We start from the raw sequence: 17,231 nt of genomic DNA on the forward strand, positions 1-17,231 counted from the left end.
TATGCCTGCCACATTTGGGGGTGTGGGAGGAATACCCCCCCCCCAGAGCTGGGTTGGTTGGGGATGGTATAGTTTCATTTTTGCTAGTTGTGGTATGAGTGGTTACTTACCCTGGGAATGGATTTCACAATCCGGTCATTCGCTGCTTTCATCTCAATGATTTGGTCTTAAATATTGTGGGCTTTTAATGTTTTGAAGACACCTTGTACTATAGATGCAAATTATTCAGCTTTTTCCTCATGTTCTTATCTACTGGGTATATTTGACTCAGAATCCAAAACTGTTTCTCTGTGCAGTTCAACACAAGGCTTCTGCTCACAGAAGATGCCATGGTTGTTACAAAAAAAAAAAAATTCAGATGTTTGTGTTTCTAATGTGCACTGTGCACCAGTGATTAAATTTTGTATGTTCACATCCTCCTCCTCCTCCTCATCATCTTCATAATCTCCATAATCGTCCATATCAGTTCAGTGGCACTCCTATCCACTGGACAACAACATGTTGCTCAGCCACACTGCCAACCACAGATATATACATATGTATGTGTGTATATTTGCATATATAAAGATATCTCTCTCTCTCTCTCTGTATATATATATATATATATATATATATATATATATATATATATGAAACACACAATCCCAATAAGGAAGGAACTGCCAAAAGTTATATAACAGCCAAAAAATGTATAAACCAAAGTAGATGCCTGGCTTCAAAGAACAAGTCACCGTATATTCCAAAAAGGTAAAAGTTTAATAACGTGAGCGCTTTCGCGGTCCTGCCGCTTCTTCAGACGTAAACAAAAAACATTAATAATGATGCTTACATATAGTGAAATTCAAAAAACATCACTTCCTGAACAAAAAACATCACTTCCTAAACAAACACATCATTTCCTTGACCCAGAACTACTAAATACAAAAAGACTACAACTACCATGAAGCACTAAATATAAAAAGCATAGCTACAATGAAATACAATGACAGTCAAATGTAAAACATTAAATCTAAATTCATCTGATAGATCTGCCTTTAAGGGATGGCTTAAGGGGGACAGATTCATTAAGTCCCCTACCCCAATGAGCCGCTAACCGCAAAATCCACCGGGTTTCTGCTGCTTCAGTGCGATTGACAATATCGCCACCTCTTAGACAACTTGGCTGAACATGTATTACTTGAAATAGAAAAGTATGGTGCTCATAAGAGAGCATATGCTTAGATATTGCACTACAATTGTCACCTCTGGTAACGCAATACATGTGATCACGAATCCTCTCCCTCAAGGACCTATTAGATTTGCCCACATAAAATCTAAAGCATGATTGACAGCAGGCAACATACACTATATTACGTGTATTACAATCAGAAGTACACTTAATTTCCCAAAGCCTGCCGTCATTGGGGGACCGAAAAAATCTGGAAGTGTCTATGTATCTACACTGGGGACAGTGACCACATTTACTAGTATGATGAAAATTGAAACTCTGGCTTAAATCAGAGGGCATACCTAAAGAAGGAAAACAAAGAAGTTGTTTGAGATTTTTGGTGTTCGTGTATGTATATCGTGGGCAATTGCCAACTAATTGCTGAACATCATTGTCAATCATCAAAATGTTCCAATTATTGATGATTGTTTGATGAACTACAGAATTATTATTTGCAAACGGTATAACCATTGATAGCCGTCTATTATCACATACTCTGTTTGTATTATAATGTGTAGAATTGGAAAAATAGGGTCTCCCAAGACTAGTCCTTAAAGTTGTAACGGTATTGCAAACAGATTCTACCTTGTCGATGGCATAGCCTCTACTACAAAAATGTTTCCCAAGGGTAGAAAGCTCCTGTTTAAAAGAAATGTCATCAGAGCAAAGACGTGAGATCCTCAAGGCTTGCACTCTGATTATATTGTCAAACAATTTAGGTGGATGCATGCTTTGTGGAGATAGAAAAGAAGCTGTATAGCATGCCTTGCGAAAGACCTTTGACTTAATAGATCTAGACTCATGATAAACAGTGACATCCAGGTAGTCTACTGAATCTGATGAGTAGAACATGGTAAATCAAAGAAAGCCATCAAGGTTGTTGAGATGTTCAAACAACTGTATAAAGGACGCATGGGTACCGCGTCAAAGGAGAAAGAGGTCGTCCACAAATCGTCTGAAAAAAGTGATCTGTGGACAGTTGAAAAGTACCTCTCTCTCCCAAGCTACCATTACCAAATTGGCATATGAGTTGGCGCAGCTGGTACCCATAGCAACACCAGTACTCTGTCTGTAAAGTGTGTTCTTGAAGAGAAAGAAATTGTTTTCTAAGACAATCTCAAGAAGTAATGCCAATAAATCTGCCTCAGTTGCTGACATGAACTCACAAAGTAGATTTCTGACCATAATAATACCATGATCGTTGGGTATACAGGTGAATAGAGACACCACGTCCATAGTCACAAAAGTTAAATCACTCATATCCTCATAGCCACTGAGAAAGACATGTAGATCACTGAGAAACTGCCCAGTGTCTTTCAAAACATTGGAAAACTTAGATAATACAAGTTTGAGTTTAGCATCTACATATATTGAAATAGGCTCAGTGAGCCAGCCCTCTCCCGCCACTATGGGACGCATAGGTGGATTTATGAAATCCTTGTGAATTTTGGGCAATCCATTAATGCATGGTATAAGGGGATATTCAACAGAAAAATATTCATGGAGTTCATCAGTTATCAAGCCTGAAAGCTTACAATCTAATAACAGACTTCTAACATTATTACACGAACTATCAACCACTGTTGATGTAACAATATCATATGCATCAGTGGCTAGCATACTAATCATTGAGTCAACATAGGAAGACCTGTTCATAACCACAATACGACCACCTTTGTCGGCAGGACGTACAATGATATTGGCATTAGCTTTGAGCGAAGAAAGTGCCTCAAGTTCATCTTCATTTAAGTTATCAGAAGTACTAGAAAAACCAGATTTAAAGTCTCTGTACAAGTCTTTTTCAACGCTTCTTATGAAGAGTTCTAGGTTAGGTCGCAATAAGGGATTTGCCAAGCTCTTCTTTTTAAAAATATTCTCACCTTTAGTTGTATTATCCTGGTAAAGTAGTCTAAGGTTTAAATTCCTTGCGAACAATCTTATCGCAAGAATATAATCGCTAATGTCAGCGTTGCTAGTAGGAACAAAAGAAAGTCCCTTATTGAGGACGGAAAGCTCTGCTTCAGTAAGGGAATGTCCAGATAAATTACATACTAATGAGGTTGAACCCATCTGTGAATCGAATAACTGGTATCTGCATCTGAATCTCGTCGTTTCATTGCCCTCATTGCTTCCTGTTCCAGACTCCTCTTCTTGCCCGTGTGTATTGGCAACGGGGCATTGGGAAAATCCTGTTGTTGGTTAGACCTTGTAGAATCCTGTTGTTCGATTAATAAAAAATTTTCCAGAGTTGGTCTTTGGTCGCACTACCAAGTTGGTACGTAAATTACAATCATCAAGTACAGGTGGTGGTGTGTTGCGTGTTTCAGCAGAGATAGAATGTACTGGAGTCATTGATTGTGAGGTAATGGTAACCTCACCTTGTTGGCAATCTGTGTTATCAAGGCCAGCATGTAAAGACGAACCTCCAGATGTAACAGTCTCTTCACTGGAGACTTGATTAACATTAGGTGTAGTATCTCCTGATGTTAAAACCTTAGAATAAGAAGTTGCAATACTGGCTCTTCTATGAGTATTAAGTTTGGCTGCTGTACTAGGCTTCGGCCAAACAAAAACATTATTATTTTCAAAGTCTTTCTTGTCCCTCATTAACTTGCGTTTCTTCTGAATCAGTAAATTAGCACCATACCGGTTGGTACGATCTAAAAGTTCTCTTAAGAATAGGTCAGACACATTCGTCCCAACCAATTCAATTAGTCGTCTCTGTTGGTCATCTATTGTAGTCAAAAGTTCAGCTTCACTGGGTTTAAAGAATTCTATAAGCAGACGCATATATGCTTCACTGGCATCTAAATTAATCTTCTGCCATTTAATTAATAACTGTGGATACATGTTACCATACGTGGGCATATTCAAGATTCGGAGCCCCCTTGGAATGACTTTGCAGGTAAGGCTCGCTTCAAGATGATGCCTTTGATGCAAAAGGCGCTTATATTTGAAAAGATTATTTTCAATATCTCTTTTAAGTTGCCGAACCATGATTTCATTATCGACATCTAATTCACCCTCATCCAGGAGAGGGACATCATCCATAGTAAGAAGAGGATTACTTAAGTCTCTTAAAACTTCATGCAAAGAGCCAATAGTACCAAAACCAACTTTCTCAGCAGCCACCGCTGATAAACCATTAGAAGCAGTTCCTTCCATTCGCAAAAGAATGAAAAAACTTCAACCAAGTCCCAGGATAAAAATGAAACACACAATCCCAATAAGGAAGGGACTGCCAAAAGTTATATAACAGCCAAGAAATGTATAAACCAAAGTAGATGCCTGGCTTCAAAGAACAAATCACCGTATATTCCAAAAAGGTAAAAGTTTAATAACGTGAGCGCTTTCGCGGTCCTGCCGCTTCTTCAGACGTGAACAAAAAACATTAATAATGATGCTTACATATAGTGAAATTCAAAAAACATCACTTCCTGAACAAAAAACATCACTTCCTAAACAAACACATCATTTCCTTGACCCAGAACTACTAAATACAAAAAGACTACAACTACCATGAAGCACTAAATATAAAAAGCATAGCTACAATGAAATACAATGACAGTCAAATGTAAAACATTAAATCTAAATTCATCTGATAGATCTGCCCAATTCTTCCAGTACATTCTATCTCTGCTGAAACACGCAACACACCACCACCTGTACTTGATGATTGTAATTTACGTACCAACTTGGTAGTGCGACCAAAAACCAACTCTGGAAAATTTTTTATTAATCGACAACAGGATTCTACAAGGTCTAACCAACAACAGGATTTTCCCAATGCCCTGTTGCCAATACGCACGGGCAAGAAGAGGAGTCTGGAACAGGAAGCAATGAGGGCAACGAAACGACGAGATTCAGATGCAGATACCAGTTATTCGATTCACAGATGGGTTCAACCTCGTTAGTATGTAATTTATCTGGACATTCCCTTACTGAATTAGAGCTTTCCGTCCTCAATAAGGGACTTTCTTTTGTTCCTACTAGCAACGCTGACATTAGCGATTATATTCTTGCGATAAGATTGTTCGCAAGGAATTTAAACCTTAGACTACTTTACCAGGATAATACAACTAAAGGTGAGCATATTTTTAAAAAGAAGAGCTTGGCAAATCCCTTATTGCGACCTAACCTAGAACTCTTCATAAGAAGCGTTGAAAAAGACTTGTACAGAGACTTTAAATCTGGTTTTTCTAGTACTTCTGATAACTTAAATGAAGATGAACTTGAGGCACTTTCTTCGCTCAAAGCTAATGCCAATATCATTGTACGTCCTGCCGACAAAGGTGGTCGTATTGTGGTTATGAACAGGTCTTCCTATGTTGACTCAATGATTAGTATGCTAGCCACTGATGCATATGATATTGTTACATCAACAGTGGTTGATAGTTCGTGTAATAATGTTAGAAGTCTGTTATTAGATTGTAAGCTTTCAGGCTTGATAACTGATGAACTCCATGAATATTTTTCTGTTGAATATCCCCTTATACCATGCATTAATGGATTGCCCAAAATTCACAAGGATTTCATAAATCCACCTATGTGTCCCATAGTGGTGGGAGAGGGCTGGCTCACTGAACCTATTTCAATATATCTAGATGCTAAACTCAAACTTGTATTATCTAAGTTTTCCTATGTTTTGAAAGACACTGGGCAGTTTCTCAGAGATCTACATGTCTTTCTCAGTGGCTATGAGGATATGAATGATTTAATTTTTGTGACTATGGACGTGGTGTCTCTATTCACCTGTATACCCAACGATCATGGTATTATTATGGTCAGAAATCTACTTTGTGAGTTCATGTCAGCAACTGAGGCAGATTTATTGGCATTACTTCTTGAGATTGTCTTAGAAAACAATTTCTTTCTCTTCAAGAACACACTTTACAGACAGAGTACTGGTGTTGCTATGGGTACCAGCTGCGCCAACTCATATGCCAATTTGGTAATGGTAGCTTGGGAGAGAGAGGTACTTTTCAACTGTCCACAGATCGCTTTTTTCAGACGATTTGTGGACAAACTCTTTCTCCTTTGGCGCGGTACCCATGCGTCCTTTGTACAGTTTTTTGAACATCTCAACAACCTTGATGGCTTTCTTTGATTTACCATGTTCTACTCTTCAGATTCAGTAGACTACCTGGATGTCACTGTTTATCGTGAGTCTAGATCTATTAAGTCAAAGGTCTTTCGCAAGGCATGCTATACAGCTTCTTTTCTATCTCCACAAAGCATGCATCCACCTAAATTGTTTGACAATATAATCAGAGGGCAAGCCTTGAGGATCTCACGTCTTTGCTCTGATGACGTTTCTTTTAAACAGGAGCTTTCTACCCTTGGGAAACATTTTTGTAGTAGAGGCTATGCCATTGACAAGGTAGAATCTGTTTGCAATACCGTTACAACTTTAAGGACTAGTCTTGGGAGACCCTATTTTTCCAATTCTACACATTATAATACAAACAGAGTATGTGATAATAGACGGCTATCAATGGTTATACCGTTTACAAATAATAATTCTGTAGTTCATCAAACAATCATCAATAATTGGAACATTTTGATGATTGACAATGATGTTCAGCAATTAGTTGGCAATTGCCCACGATATACATACACGAACACCAAAAATCTCAAACAACTTCTTTGTTTTCCTTCTTTAGGTATGCCCTCTGATTTAAGCCAGAGTTTCAATTTTCATCATACTAGTAAATGTGGTCACTGTCCCCAGTGTAGATACATAGACACTTCCAGATTTTTTCGGTCCCCCAATGACGGCAGGCTTTGGGAAATTAAGTGTACTTCTGATTGTAATACACATAATATAGTGTATGTTGCCTGCTGTCAATCATGCTTTAGATTTTATGTAGGCAAATCTAATAGGTCCTTGAGGGAGAGGATTCGTGATCACATGTATTGCTTTATCAGAGGTGACAATTGTAGTGCAATATCTAAGCATATGCTCTCTTATGAGCACCATACTTTTCTATTTCAAGTAATACATGTTCAGCCAAGTTGTCTAAGAGGTGGCGATATTGTCAATCGCACTGAAGCAGCAGAAGCCCGGTGGATTTTTGGGTTAGCGGCTCATTGGGGTAGGGACTTAATGAATCTGTCCCCCTTAAGCCATCCCTTAAAGGCAGATCTATCAGATGAATTTAGATTTAATGTTTTACATTTGACTGTCATTGTATTTCATTGTAGCTATGCTTTTTATATTTAGTGCTTCATGGTAGTTGTAGTCTTTTGTATTTAGTAGTTCTGGGTCAAGGAAATGATGTGTTTGTTTAGGAAGTGATGTTTTTTGTTCAGGAAGTGATGTTTTTTGAATTTCACTATATGTAAGCATCATTATTAATGTTTTTTGTTCACGTCTGAAGAAGCGGCAGGACCGCATCCACGTTATTAAACTTTTACCTTTTTGGAATATACGGTGATTTGTTCTTTGAAGCCAGGCATCTACTTTGGTTTATACATTTCTTGGCTGTTATATAACTTTTGGCAGTTCCTTCCTTATTGGGATTGTGTGTTTCATTTTTATCCTGGGACTTGGTTGAAGTTTTTTCATATATATATATATATATATATATATATATATATATATATATTTATAGGTTTACTTTGAAACATCTAAAACCATAACATCTAATTTCATAACATTGAGACATTGAGACTCGAACATCTAAAACCCAAAACATCTAAAACCCATAACATCGAATTTCATAACATCTAGCACTACAAATCACAAAAAAATTACATCCCCTCCACATATGACACCAAACAATCAAACACACTTTTTACTATGTTTCTGCAGGGAGGCAAGCCTCCCTGCACCCCCCCCCCCCATGTTGTGGCTCCACCTCCAACACTCCCATTAATTAAATATACCAACTCCAAGATTGCAATACAGTGGAAAAAAGTTAATTTCCTAACCCCACTGTATCAAGCCCCAGAAACATAGTAAAAAGTGTGTTTGGTAGTTTGGTGTCATTAAATGTCGTTATATGTGGAGGGGATGTTATGGGTTTTAGATGTTTTGGGTTTTAGATGTTCTGGTATCAATGTTATTAAATGTAGATGTTAAGGGTTTTAGATGTTTTGAAGGGACCCATATATATGTATATATATATATATATATATATATATATATATATATATGTATATATATATATATGCAAAGAGAGAGAAAGCTCATCTCTCTTTCTATGTATCTATATATCTATGTCTAGCTATCTGTTTTTTAAATATTTTGTGTAATCAGCTATGTTTGTCACAATAATAAGAATGAATGATGGATGATTTCACTCTAAGGGTCTTTGTTTCCCAGGCTGCTCAAACATCGGCGGTCATATATGACAAAATAGCCAAAACTCAGCAGTTAGATGAATCTTATATTCAATTAATAACATGTCAAATTCCACCCTTACACTGTATGTGTGAGTATGTGTGTGTGTGTGTGTGTGTGTGTGTGTGTGTGTGTGTGTGTGTGTGTGTGTGTGTGTGTGTGTGTGTGCGCGCGTGTGTATGTACTCTGTAACTAAAGTTTGATGTAGAAATGATCATCCCTCAGAAGTGCAGTAGGTATTAAAGAGACAGTGAATAACTGGCTGTTGAAACTCACCATTTCACTGTTATAGAACTCCTCTGCTTCATTTTAACTCTGAAATCATTGTACTATGGATAAAAGTGCATCATCCTCAGTGTCAATGTCTAATCAACGACAACAAAAAAAAATGCACATTTCTGATTGTCTGTTATCATCCATTACAAATGTCTTGCAGTGAATCCTAGCATTCTTATGGTTAAATAAGCATTTGTATATTTCATGGAAATGTTGTGCTAAACATATATATGGCTTTGAGGAAAAATAAAAAAAAAATACTAAAGCTGATATGTAGTGCTTGTCAGTAACATCAGATGATAACTTATTATACTGTAGGATACTTTAGGAAGATTGCTTATTGTTTATGAAATATTTTCTTTTAGAAGAGGTTTGGCTTCCACCTGATGAGGTTGTTATTGTATAAGCACTCTTTGAACTATTTTTGAGCAATACTTTTTTCATATCTATGAAGAAAATTGCTTCCAAAGCATTTATTAGGCTGTGATGAGAATTTGCAGTTATGCTAATTAATTTATGAGATCCTAGGAAAAGAAATGTGTTTAGAATTCTAGGTTCACTAAGCATATCTGTTTTGCTTGTTTTATTGCTAATCTTTTTTTTCTTTCTGGTGTCACAAGAGTAGCTTAAAAGATTCAGATATTTTTTAAATGAATACTTGAACAGCTTTTTGGATACTGTAGTATACAAAAATTATAATGATGCCATTGACCAGAAGCTATGAAAGCAGACAGATATATTAATGTAAGGGATAATGCCCTGACAATAGCTCAGCTGAACCAGGTTCAGTTGGTAGCTTGGGCATCTGTTGGAGCTGGTGTGGAAGACTGGTCAGGTCCATACTGGCAGGGGAGGGTTGATAGATTTGGCCTGAGATTTGTATGATCCCTCAAAGGAGAGGCAGAAAATGAAAATGCAGGTTGGAGTTGGATGCTTGATATGTTGGCAGAGTTGCTGTTTGCTGATTGTTAAATAAAATCAAGAATTCAATACACAGGAGGTTCAGATTCAAAAGTTTACTAGTGTACACCAGGAGGCAAAAAACGTACAAGTACAGAATTTTGTCTGACATGAAACAGGAAGCACACAATTTTATATAGGTTTAACATTTAAGCTATGCCCACCTTACTGACGTGATATGTCACAGGGCATCTACATCACTTTAGCTTACAGTTCTTCATTCATTAAATCTGCTGATGCTGTATATTTCAAAAAACTTTTCCTCTAGATACAATACGGCCTTGCTATCCAGCTGGTCAGTCATAATGTCTTTCTGTAAAGTTACTTGTTCAAGGTTTCATATCAGTTCGAATACAATAGCAGCTTCAGTTTTTTAATACACGTCTTTGTTCTCTATTACACTTTCTCACACAGCTGCGTGCTATCTTAGTAACACATATACAAGGCCAAATTATTCCAACAGGAAAGAGCAGAAGATTTCATTATTTCACACACTTAATTTCCTGACCCAGAAGATAATCACTTATGAAAAGCATAAACATTAAAACTTGCTAAGCTAGCATTCTGCCAGGGTCAGAGATCAGCTTTGCTTTAAGCCACACTGCAGTTTCAAAACTACTTCACATTTAGACATGAATTAATTTTACTACTATATGATTAATAGAATAAAATGCATTATATACTACTTTGCTTTTAAACTAGCATTTCTCATGTATTCAAATACACATTTTTCTAACATTTTCCCCCCTATTAATACTTTTTATTCTATTTTGAAGTATGCATAGTGTCATTTCATCTCCTAGCCTTTTCCACTTAGGATTTTCAGCTAGGTGAGTCATTTAATCTATACTTCAGAAAAAGCGTCATCTGAGATCAATCTTTCAATCTCAATATCTTGGTAAAAAGTTTCAGTAACAGATACATCAACAAAATCTTTGATTAGTCTTTTCATGCAGGGAATCCCACAGCAAACACATGCTCCTATTAGGAGTATACCCACACAAATGGCAATCAGAATATTCATTAGGATGGAACCCCACCCCCCAAATAGATTATGGAAAAAGTCCGTCAGTGGGTTTGGGCCTGGTTCAGTCATGGCTGATACTTGCTGAATTACCTCTAGGTGGTCATTAATCTCATGACGATTGTCGGGAATATAAGCACAGCATTCTTCTTTGATAAGTGTGCACGTACCACCTCTCGCTGCTAGGGTGTAGCACAACAGTTTTCATTGCATTCAGTTCATCAGTCACCAGTTCTAGGGCAGAAAAAGTTGCATTACTCATTACTTCAAGAAGTTTCGACAACTTCCTCAGCTCCCAGATCGATTTGACTGCTCCATAGGCCGGGAATATTCCTGCCCAGGATATAACACTGTCACTCAAGTCCATATGAGTCAATTCGCTTTTGTCTTTTACTTAATTGTGGTCTTTCCAGCTAGCTTCGATCTTTCCAACTGAATTCACAGGTTTTTTAACTGGACCTTTGGATTTTCGGGCTGTTTCTCTTACGTTTCGTATCTTACCTAAAGGTAATTCTGCAGTATGCCTTATTGCCGGAACCAAGTAACCCAAAAAACAACTGCCGGACCAATTCTCAGGTAACCATTTATATGCCTTTTTCCCACAAATAAAATAACAGTTTTCTACTTTAGTACTAATGCGCATCAGCCCTGCATGAAACATTTTCTGATCTATAACTGACAATTGTTTAAACAAAACTGGATTTTTTTGAATGTCACTCATAGCTGTTTTCAATGAGTTTAAATACGAGTCATAATTAGTATTGCAAAAAGTATTGCCATTACTATTCTTAATATAACATCGGTAAGATATGGTTATATTACAATTGCTCCAGCCCACCTGGAGAGTGTCATTTTTGAAAAAACATACAATTCCTTTTTGAGTGACAGGTAAAAATAAAGCTATTTTGTCCTGTGATCTCACAGTTCCTGTATCGAAAAGTAAATTCCCCAAGTCTCATTTATCCCCAAAGGGACAGCGGACATTATCAGTCCTCCATATGCTGTCGGTACAGCAATTTGAAATGTTCATAGTCTCTGCATATACACGTTTCATGGCTAGGTATGTGTTAAAATTTGGATGCCAGTCTATAGACGTTTCATCACGCCTTCCCACTTTCACTTGTGTGGTTGTGTGTAGGATGAACCACAGCAAGAGGAAAATTGTCACAATTACAGTTAATAAATGTACACTCAACAAAATGATTATGCAACATCTCTGGGGTTGATCTAAACTTCTATTCACTTTGTTTTTGGCCATCTCGGTCTGGTTGTGTATCAGTCACAAAGTTTTAATCAAGTTGAAAGTTCTTTACTTGTTTACAATGCATCAAATGAACCCAGGACGTCCTCTCGGCTACTCTAACTGCAGTAGGCATTGCCAACAGAACCTGGTACGGTCCCTCCCACTTTGGACTCGCCCAATTCTTCCTTTTCATCACTTTCAGCCAGATCCACGACCCTGGGGCCAAGACTGCTTCCACTGGTCTGGTCTGTTCCTTATCTGAAAAAGAGTTAAACTGCAAAACAGATTTATTTGTTAACAGTTTCCTCATATAACTAGCTAATGAACTGTCAGCCTCTTGCTCTGCAGGCATGAGAGCTTTCCACTGAGGCACATAATATGCTCTCCCAAAAAACATTTCAAAGGGAGTCAAACGCTTTACATTTGGAACCGTTCTCATACTCAGCAGTGCTAAAGGCAGACAGTATATCCAGTTCTTTTGGGTTTCCTCAACTAGTTTTCTTAGCTTATTTTTCAGGGTACCATTGTACCTTTCCACCAGTCCTGCTGACTGTGGGTGGTAAGCACAATGGTTCTTTAAGGAGATACCAAAAAATCTCCCAAGCTGGTGAATCATCTGATTCACAAAATGTGTGCCATTGTCACGATAAATCCTTTCCGGAATGCCAAATCTAGGGATTACTTCTTTTATCAGGGCTTTTGCCACTGTTGCTGCATCCGGGATTTTGGTTGGAAAAGCTTCTGCCCATTTAGAAAACATGTCTACAATAACTAAACAAAACTTTTTCCCTTCACATTTATTCAATTCTATAATATCCATACAAATAGTATGGAACAGGTATGGTGGTATAGGAAAACTTCCTTGCTTGGTTTTAAATGCCCCTTGTGCATGATGCTTGTTACAAGTATGACAAGCTGCACAAAATGTTTTTGTGTAATTTGTGTATCCATATGTTTGGAATATTCGATTTAATAACTGTACCATCCCCCCTGTTGAGACATGGCACTGCCCATGGCTCAAGAAAGCTGCATATCTAAATAAATTAGACGGCAATATCGTTTTTCTTTCTTTGGAAATGTACAGTCTATTCTCAAGAATTGCACCTCGTTTTACCCATTTTTGTTTTTCTGCTTTTGTAGTAAGCATCTGCATTGTTTTTAACATGTCTAAATCTAAAATCTCAGAGGGTTGTAATTCCTCATTTAAATGTACAGTTTCTGAGTCTGAGGCTGCTTGCTTTGCAGCTGCATCAGCTCGTGCATTGCCTTTCGAAAACTTATCCTGTTGTTTTGTATGAGCTACACATTTACAAATAGCTACTTTGGTAGGTAACTGAATAGATTCTAATAACTCCAAAATAAATTGCGCATGATTAATAGGTTTTCCACTAGATGTTATCATTCCTCTATTTTTCCATTGTTGTGCAAATACATGTACTGTAGAAAAAGCATACTGACTATCAGTATATATGTTCACACTCTTATTTTTTGCTAAAGTACATGCCCTCGTCAAAGCTATCAATTCTGCTGCTTGCGCAGATAAGTTGTGTGGTAAGGATTGAGCTTCTAAAATTTCAGTGTCTGTAACTACTGCATACCCCACCAGATTCTTCCCTGTAGGACCCCTTCTGCATGAGCCGTCCACGTAATATGTCACCTCGGCATTGTCCAAGGGCATATCTGTAAGATCTTGTCTAGGTAAAGCTAACTGTTCAATTTCCTGCAGGCAGCTGTGTGGTGTGCCCTCCGCAGGAGTTGGAAGTAATGTTGATGGATTCAATGTCGTGCATCGTTCAATTGTCATATGAGGTTGGCTCAGCAGTATAGTCATACATGAAAGATGTCTAGCAGGAAAAAGGTATGCCACTTTCTCTTGCAGTAATATTATTGCAACTGCATGAGGTACTCTCAGTGTGAGAGGGTGGAATAACACCACTGAGGCCGAAGCCTGTACTGCCATTGTGGCTGCAACTACTGCTTGTACACAGTGAGGCAAAGATCGCACCACTGGGTCTAACTGTGATGAATAGTAGGCTATGGGGCGTTGCTTGTCCCCATGTTGTTGCGTCAATACTGACGTCATATATCCTTGCTTACAATCTGCGGTCTGAAAAAAATGTTTGTGATAATTTGGAAGTCCTAAAACTAACGAAGAAGCTATCAACTGCTTCAACCTGCAGAAAGCCGTTTCTGCTTTGGGTGTCCATTGTAAGATATCTTGTGCTGCCATTGGTGTCTTATATATCAAGTCAGTCAGTGGAGCAGATTCCAAAGCATAATTTGGTATCCAGCTCCGACAAAAATTAGTTGTACCTAAGAAAGACATCATTTCTTTCTTGGTTGTTGGTTTGAGTGCTTGCAAAATTGCTGTTTTTCTTTCCTCATCTAGTATTCTACCTTCATTGGATATTACATATCCTAGGTATCTAACTTGTTTTTTTCCAAAGTTGTAACTTACTTTTGTTTACTTTGTGTCCTTGTGTTGCCAAAAATTTCAATAATGCTACAGTATCCTCCCTGCACTGTTGCTGGGTGGGGGCTGCTTGCAAGATGTCATCTACGTAAAGTAGAATTTGACTACCTCCCGGTGGGGTAAACCCTGCCAGGTTGCTAGCCATTTCTTGTGCAAATATTGTCGGGCTCTCACAATATCCCTGTGGTAGTCGAGTATACGTATACCTTTTACCCTGAAATGTAAATGCAAACCAATATTGACTATCAGGATGTATAGGTATTGAAAAGAAAGCATTGCTAATATCTACCACAGAGAAATACTTCTGTTGTGGTTCTAATCATTTAACAAGGTATGTGGGTCTGGCACCGTAGGTGCTCTAGGTATTACTGCATTGTTTACAGCTTGTAAATCTTGTACCATCCGCCATTCCCCGTTTGCTTTTTTAACAGGAAATAGGGGTGTATTACATGGTGAATCAGGAGATTCTGCCAGTACTCCTTCTTTGAGTAATGCTGCTATTATAGGCTTAATTCCTATTTCTGCATCCTTTCTCAAAGGGTATTGTCTTTTTTGTGGTCTAAAAGCTGACTTTGGGGTAATTGTAACTGGTCCTGCTGTTCGAATAAGTCCTACATCTGACTTGCCTGTTGACCAAAGAGTTGTTGGAATTTCACATAAGGCCTTTTCTTCTTCTTCTAATAAAAATGCTAATCAGCTGTCCTCGCTAGATTGCAAGTGTACAGCTGGATGTGTCTGTGTCAACCAATTCAGTTTTTGTTTTTGTATCCCTTGTTCTGATAGTTCTAAATCAGTTTGTTTCTCCCATCTTGTTACTTTTTCTCCTAAATCTGCCCATTTGACACTTTTGTTCTTTGTCAGGCTGATGTGGTAACCGATTTGATCTATACAATGCAAGGAATTTTTGAGGTAATGAACAGCTAACTACACTGTTCCCCTCAATATCCCAGTACAAAGTACGCAAAACCAATCTAGTTGCACGATTTCTAAACAATTCTTGTTCATACTCTCTATCAGGTCCTGGTGTAGTACAGTAGTATAGAGTACAGTGTAACAAATGCTGTCGATCAGTGTCAGGGGAAGGGGCTTTACTGATGGCTACGTTCATCAGTTCCTCGGTTACTGCCCCTGGACCAGTTGTGACTAGGTCCTGGCTGTACCAGTAAAAAGTTTCACCCTCCGGTCGCACTACAAAGGTATCCATTTGTCTCTGTGCCTCCATACCTTGTACAGTTGGAACTACTGCTATGCCAAATATCTGCATAAGGTCCCTGCCCAATAGGTTTACTGGACACTTTGCAGAAACAACTATTTTACTTTTCTGGGTTATACCTGAAACAGGGTCAGTTATTGCTATATCATGGGAAAGTGGTCCCCTGTATAGCTGTCCATTTGCGGCTTTTACTAGTATATAATCAGGTGATTCTGAATGTTCTGGTAACTTGGAAGGGTGTATCAAAGTCCCTGACGCTCCTGAGTCACACAGGAATTTGACTTCCCTTCCCTCCACCAGAAGTGTAACTTCTGGTTTCGTATCTGCTAAGTAGAGCTCTAAGCTCAATAATGCAAAGTCCAAAATTTCACTTTCTTCATCCTCCATATCTACTTGTACTTCCTCAACTCCTTCTACACATTTACATTTGCTTTTTGTTTATTAATTCTCCCTGATGATTTCTGACTTTCACATGATGTATCCTCACTATCATATAGTCAGTCCTCATCTCCCTTATCTTCTGTAATTACCTTTTTGTTTTGCCTACATTCCCTTGCTAGATGTCCCTTCTTCCCGCACTTGAAGCATTCACCTCTCTTTTTCCTTTCTTCAAAATCTTCTGATCATTTGTCAGACTGTTTGTTTCCCTGGGTATTTTTCTTGCCCTTTTTACCTGACTGTAATACAAATACTTCAGCTCCGTCTTCAGCAGTGAAGACTTGCGCCTTCTTTTTCTTTTTACTATTAAAATGTCTTTCAGCATGTCTAGCATATTCGAGTAAGGCTTGTAGCCTCCCTATTCGATGGTCTGTCATATGCTTCGTAAAGAAGCTACTAATAGGTGCAATGCAACCTTTCAAAAATGCATTTTTCAATTGTTGTTCATATGGGGAATCATTTGTTTGGTTCTCAGGAACCGACATACCGCTATGATTTTTAAAACATTCTAATAATCTAGCATAATATCCATCTATTGTCTCATTTTCTTGTTGTATGCATTGATTAATGCAAGTCCAGTCTGCTCTGGGTTTCCATTTCTCAGAGATTCGGTCTGTCAGACCTTTCACTCTTTTGTCTAACTCTGCGTCACTATGTGGGAGTGGTCTAAGCTCTGCATTACGAGGATTCCAGGTGCCACAAATCATGTGCCAATCTGGACCTATAATTTGTCTTACTACTTTTTCTACTTCTTCCCCATTCAAGTGGTAACTCAACCTCATGCCTTGCAAATCTTCTAAAAATTTCGTAAAATTAACTTTCGGATGGGGGATTCCCTCAGTAGCCTTCCGGATGTCCTCTGGTGTCCATGGTCTATATACTAAGAGTGTTGGGTCCTGCCCTTCCTGTCCTGCCTGAGGATTTGGAACTTCTATAAGTGGGCATATTTCTTCCTTACTCTCGTCCTGTAGATTTCTCTCTATTTGGTATGTTTCTGTGTCCCTATGTGTTTTACTTGTTCGGGACCTAGTTTCAATTGGATCTCTAACAAA

This window comes from Protopterus annectens, chromosome 3.part0, assembly GCF_019279795.1.
Source record: "Protopterus annectens isolate FY-2018-M chromosome 3.part0, PAN1.0, whole genome shotgun sequence".
Taxonomy (NCBI): domain Eukaryota; kingdom Metazoa; phylum Chordata; order Ceratodontiformes; family Protopteridae; genus Protopterus; species Protopterus annectens.